Genomic DNA, 6857 nt, shown 5'->3' on the forward strand with positions numbered 1-6857 from the left:
AGGCCCTCGACTCCGCCGAGGACAGTGAATATGCATCTGACCCCCTTATTCTCGCACGTGCGAGCGAGACAGCGACCGTTTCAGCTTACAAAGCCATTTACGCTTTTTCCTGGCACTTTTATTATGTAGGTAAAGTTTGAGATTGCACAAGAGCCATAGATTCAGTCAGTAGATCTTGCATTTTACGATGACACGATCTCATCACTTATCGGTGCTTCCATACTAAATTAATTAGGTACTGTGCTGACAGTCGTATTGTTTGGTTGTGTCTTAAAATTATATCAAAAAATATATATATTACTTTCAGAGAAAAACATGGGGTTTTACGTATAAAATTGTATGATTTGCCACTTAGCAGTGCGAGGGCGTATAATATCTTAAATGAGTGTTTTTTTAATAATTTTTATGTCTGATTGGCTATGTGCTAGTGGTGCGGTAAAGCAGCATTCCATGAAATTGTCTACCGTTTGTCCCGCACAAACGCGAATTTTCTGAAGATTTGCAGGTATAAGAGTTTCTTTTTCTATGACAAATGGTCAAAAATATGCACAGAAAAATAATCGCCTGCTTTAAATGCCGAAAAAAAAGTCGCAACACAGGAAACAAAATGCGTTTCTACGGGACAGCCCGTGGAATCCTCATAAATCAATCGGGCTGTGGTGAAACGATAGGCCTGAGAAAAAATCAGGACCTTTTCCCGACTAGACTTGAATGTAACGTGCGGAAATCAACCCGTAGAATTGGTTGTAATCCAGCGAGAAGTGGATTAACAACCAATGCAATTGGTTGGTTCCCGTCCGACTCCTCTCATCTCCGCTCATCTACGCCTCAGTGTAAAAGCAGCCTTAAAACCGTTGTAGCTCTATCAAGCTCTATCCAGTGTGCAGTGATCTCTCACAGAGGTAAGAGGTAGTCCTCTGTCACTTTCTTATAAGCCAAGGGTAAGAAGGACAGCATAGTTTCCGAAGTCACGAGTATCTTTAGGTCCTAAAGATACAGAGTATAGTGAGCAACGCCGTCTAATAAGCCCTCTTATTAAAACAGAACAAATTCCTCGTTGAACAATATTTTCAACTACTCGTGTTAAATAAAAGTAAACAAAATCTACCCTCAAATGGCTCCTTAGGCCAATTGAGGGTAGATGAAAACATTACATGATCAAAAAATGTAGGTTAAAGTCAGGTTGTTCAGTGAGAGATCCAGGCGGTTTTGTATTTGGTCGGTTAACTAATAAATGATATAACTACCCGAAAATATACAAATTGTTTGTTTACTTTTATGGTACCTAAAGATACAGACTATATATTACAACATAAAATCATTTCCTCAGATATACGACTTCACCATCTGACCTTTAGCCCAAACTCTCCGTAGTTACCAATAATGTCACGAAAATTATAATACCGATCATTGTTATACACGTGTCGGCAGGCCCTTCAGTTAAGGGCCGAGCTGACGCGAAGCCCCATTTTATCAGGACCGGTCTTAAGAGCCCTTCGGTCATACTTAGGGGCCCATTAAGGGCCCCGGTCAATGGTCCTTCAGCATTCTGATTTTCAGCAATTGACACATAATTTTTAGGGATCCCCAAGCGGGCTAGTAGGTAATGTTTTTGTTCGTTGTAATTAGAAATTCTAACATTTTAGTTTTTTACGCCAGTAGGTAGATCTGGGCAGACATGTAACGAATACGAGTATGATGTTGATGAATTGTAATTTTAAAGATCTCAGAATAATTTATCCAGCTTTATTGACATAATGATATGTAATTTATTTTATTGTGGTTTTAATAATTGTTATTTTAATTATTTAATTTGATTGCATGACATTATGTATTATAATTTTTGCATGCTCAAATGTGAGGAGAGTACACTGTACTTCTAATTGTATGTCACCATCTATCCACTGTATTCTGGCAAATAAATAATTTGTAATAACATTGGTCAACTTTATTTTTAAGACTAAGTCTTGTCCAAATAGCAAATGTCTGGACGTCTACCGCAGTCCGGGGTATTTATAACCGATATTATAACGGAGTAACGGGCTGCCCAGAATCGGCGCTCAACTGTCAATTGCATGGAACACGGTGTATATGACTCAGAAACAATAGGGTATTTGACTGTATTTAAAATAAATTATTTTACACCATGCATGAAATAAAGCACCAGAAGATTAATAGAGAAACGTAGTTATTTTTAGACACAATTTCTATTTTGGAACCCGTATAAAACTATAAAGGGTACCTAGGTAATTTGATTGTGACGTCACATGCTAGTGTTTCATATAAATTCCATAGTAGCAAAATCGTTTTGACAGTTCGAGAAAAGGAACTGATTTGACTAGTAGTCAAATATCCTGTAGGCTAGTGCGCCATACTGCCCGATTCCAATAATGATTTAAGATATCACAGCGGTACGATACCGATCTGTCAGTGTCGAGAGTGACATTTTGTGTTTAATTACATTTTTGACACTGACAGTTCGGTTACGAAGGTTTCTGGTTCACGTTCACTTGCATTTTTTATTATAGTATCTACAGAAATCACTTAATTAGTAAATAAAAGAAAGATTCATGTAGGTATGTCTAAATATATAAAGGTAATAAATCCTAGTAATTACCCAAAATTAGATTTTAACTATAGTTAAGACTTATATATTTTTACATTAAGGATTTGTAGTTTAGATATTTAATTCTGTTTTGTAATATAATTATTTAATTAATAAATTCCGATAGTAAAACCATTGGTTATCTTTACTTATTACAGAAACCGACCCCGTTTCCTAACCTACTGTTTCTAAGCCAACTAACATGTTAAGATTCCTTTGTCTAGCTAGTCTATATATATCTAAACTGACCCGATGTCAAAATGAAGTGTAAACGGATGGAATTGATACATACAATTTTTGATATATACAATTATGTAAAGCGTAAAGTTATTTCTAAAGCTTATTATACTACACAAGTCTACATGAATGATAAAATATCGTGGGATTAATTGTGATTCGAAATGATTAATTATTTATATTTGATTAATGATGAGGAAATGGATATTTCAATGTATGTACTTCTATTGTTATGTTATTTTTTGTCATTTAGATTTTATTCTAGAAACATTCTAGACTAGTATTTTTAATACTTAAAATTTTTGTTTGACGTTCCTTTTGTGAAATTCTTAGTATTAAATTAGATCTGTATAATAATCCGATATTACTATGGAATAATATTAACATCAATAAATTGCTCCGATAATTAGCTTATGTAATAAAAAATAACCATTCATAAGTGCTTGTTGCTAGGCCTACATCAGTGGTGGGCAAACTTTCTTCATGGGGGGCCAGAAAGTTTAGAAAGTTTTAGTGGAGGGCCAGAATTGTAGCCAAAATTTATTTTGATTTGTGATAAATTGATAATCGTGGGCCAATGCCACATACTATAATTATTTCATAGGACCGGCGGCGGGCCGCATAAAATCCATTCGCGGGCCGCAGATGGCCCGCGGGCCGTACTTTGCCCACCACTGGCCTACATGAATAAAGTATTAGGTTGTTGCATAATTCTTTTCCCACTTTGGAATAAAACTATTTTTTTTGTAATGATTATTCATTGAAACAATTAATCGACAATATAATCACCATCATTATCTAGAACATGTAACCATCTGCTAGGCAAAGTTTCAATACCCTTAGCCCAGAATGAAAGTGGCTGAGAGACAAAGAAGTTGGCAAGGTCATTTTTAGGTCGCCGGAATTTTCGAATTTCTTTTTACGAAGATGCTGTTTCAAAGCCCGAAAAAGATGATAGTCGGAAGGTGCTAGATCAGGGCTATAAGGTGGATGAGGTATTGTTGTCCAACCGAGCTCCTCTAGAAATTTACAGGTCGTTTTCGCCGTATGTGGTCTTGCATTATCATGAAGTAATGATACTTCGAGTCGTTTTGGCCTTTTTTCTTTAACAGTGTTCGCCAACTTCTGTAGTTGATTCACGTAGGCTTCGGCATTGATAGTCTGATGGTCGTCCAGTAACTCCCACAACAACATTCCTTGCGAATCCCAGAAAACTGACAGGAGAAGTTTCGGCTGTGTTGGTGGCCGTTTATTGGAAGGCATCCAAAAGGCTTTTCGTGTAACGTTCTCGTACAAAACCCAGGACTCGTCACCAGTGATGATTGACTCCAGGAAGCTCTTTCTTTGGGGGCGCAACAGCAGATTTTCACAAATGTTGACTCGTAATGCACGTTGAGCATCGGTCAAAGCATGAGGCGTCCATCTTGACAAAACTTTACGGTAACCCATTGACACTGCAGATAGCGATCTATGGTACTGTAGTGATATTTAAGAGTTTTCTCTAAATCCCTGGTGGTGGAATCCGGATGCAACTCAAGGTCGCGCCGCAATGCTTCTTCGTCAAACGTGACGGGGCGACCAGTATGAGGAATGTCTTTTAGACTTGTGTCTCCATCATTAAAGCGCTGGAACCAATTTCGTACTGTGCGATCGGTAGTAGTGTTTGGGCCAAAAGCAGTGTTAATCTTAATTGCTGTTTCCCTCGAACTGGTTCACAACTGGTTCACAAGCCTGCGCTTATATACCCTACGTGAAAGATTCGAGAACATTCTACTATACACTAAATTTATTCTAGAATATTCCCGAGACTACTAAAAATATCAAGAAAATTTTGAAGTGGGAAAAAAAAATATGCAACAACTGAACATATAACATAATACGATATTTGAACTTGAACATACATTCACTTTATTTTTCGTGCATCAGTCAACGTGAGCGATCTTCAAAGTCGTATCAAAACCAGTTCAAAACCATAATAAATAGTAACATTAGAATCGGGTTCTGGTTTAAATTATTCGGCTAATATCAAATCACCTCTGTTCCCTAGGCCACAAGTGATCTATGTATCTCTCGAAGCCACATGAATAGGTAAAAAATGAAATTTACCAGAGAAATGAAGTGCGGGCGAAAAAGCAATTTCCCTGAGAAACGCTGTAATGGGCACTCCGCGAACGAAGGTATGGAGCAGGTAATTCTTTATGGCAGGAAGCCATGTTTTTTTGCCCTAAATTTTGTTAAAATATGTTCGTAAAGCGGTATTTTTTTAAATATTTAGCCTCTTCCCATGACGTTGCGTAGAAATTGTTTAATTTTGATCATCGCTCCCCGTGATTATACCTACAAAGAAAATACCTAGAGCGAAGTTTTATGTGTAAAACATCTACTCGCTGATTTCTTTATATTACAATTTCTAGCAAATAAAACAGAATAAAATAGATATACCTATGTTATTTAAATGTGTGTGCGTGTGTGCGTGCGTGCGTGCGTGCGTACGTGCGTGTGTGCGTGCGTGCGTGCATGATCGCGTGTGTGTGTGTATGTCATGTATGTTTAAATTTCATGTTATTTCATACTGACATTTTTAAATGAGAGAGTAACTTCGATTGTATGGCAGCGGCTAAGTTCGTGTAATTCCTAGGTTGTTCAGATGCTTTATGCAACGTAGTGATGTACCATCACGCTCCGCGATTGTTGCGCCATTTAGGGTCCTAGCTAAATTGGTTGTTCAATACTTACGGTAAGTATAGAATTTCCAATTTAGCAAGAATAGGGTTCTTGCACAACAATGGCACAACAATCCCCTGTGTGACTGTACCTAAAGCCTCATCCACACTATCAATGCTCTCAGTAAACTTGCGGTCGCTCCTCGGAAAATTGCGGGCCTTCCTTGCTTACTTTAATTCCGCTCAAGCAAACTATTTCCAGGTTTAGGTGTAAACATTATTTTATTCATAAACAGTTTTTTCTCGTAATTAAAACGGGTACGTTCAAGTGATAAATGGGTCAAACAGATCACTGTGTTATGTCTTTCCTGTAGACATACACAAGAGTTAAGGGCTATAAAGGTTAATTTTCTTATTTAACCCTTATCCACGTGAAAAGGTCCTCCTTTTATTTAAAGAACTATGATAAAATCATTACTTACATGCCCACAAGCTGTTAACTATTGCCCACAGGAGAGAAAACTAGTGTGTTATCGCGAACAGCACATTTTTCTCTCCTGTGGGCAATAGTTAACAGCTTGTGGGCATGTAAGTAATGATTTTATCATAGTTCTTTAAATAAAAGGAGGACCTTTTCACGTGGATAAGGGTTAAATAAGAAAATTAACCTTTATAGCCCTTAACTCTTGTGTATGTCTACAGGAAAGACATAACACAGTGATCTGTTTGACCCAAATTGGAGTGGAGAAATTCTTAGTTTGTGGAGGAAAACATCGCGGCGTTTTTATTCGTAGTTGAGCAGTGTACACAGTTTTTACAATTGTGACTTGTGACACGGTTTTTTATTTTACAAGAACGTGTTATATTATAATAGACGCCGCTTCTTTCCGCAAACAATTAATTAATTGCAACAAATTTAACTTAATTTTAATCAAAACAACTTTAAACATTATTAACGGAACACTTAGCTATTTTATCTTGACAACTAATAATGAAAGTCACTCAAACCCTGAGGCAGTAATTTCCCTTAAGAACATAGTGACAGTAAATTAAATGTACAGATCTACTATATTATATTAAAAACATTAAATTAAACTTGCCAAGTCAAATTTTCTTTGACATTCTCTATTAAAAATACCGTGATTAATTTCTACTACTAAATGACAACCTTGTGACATAAATTACCTAGGTATTATGACAATAAGCACACGACATAAATTACCTATTATGAACACAAAAAACATTTCTCAAAATTATCACAGCACCATTTCATAAAAAAGTACAAATTGCCCCTTACTTATTACGTTCCAGCTAATTTAATTTCTTCCTTTTCTAAATAAACACTAATGAGA

This window comes from Cydia splendana, chromosome 11 (genome assembly GCF_910591565.1).
Source record: "Cydia splendana chromosome 11, ilCydSple1.2, whole genome shotgun sequence".
In the NCBI taxonomy this organism is placed as follows: domain Eukaryota; kingdom Metazoa; phylum Arthropoda; class Insecta; order Lepidoptera; family Tortricidae; genus Cydia; species Cydia splendana.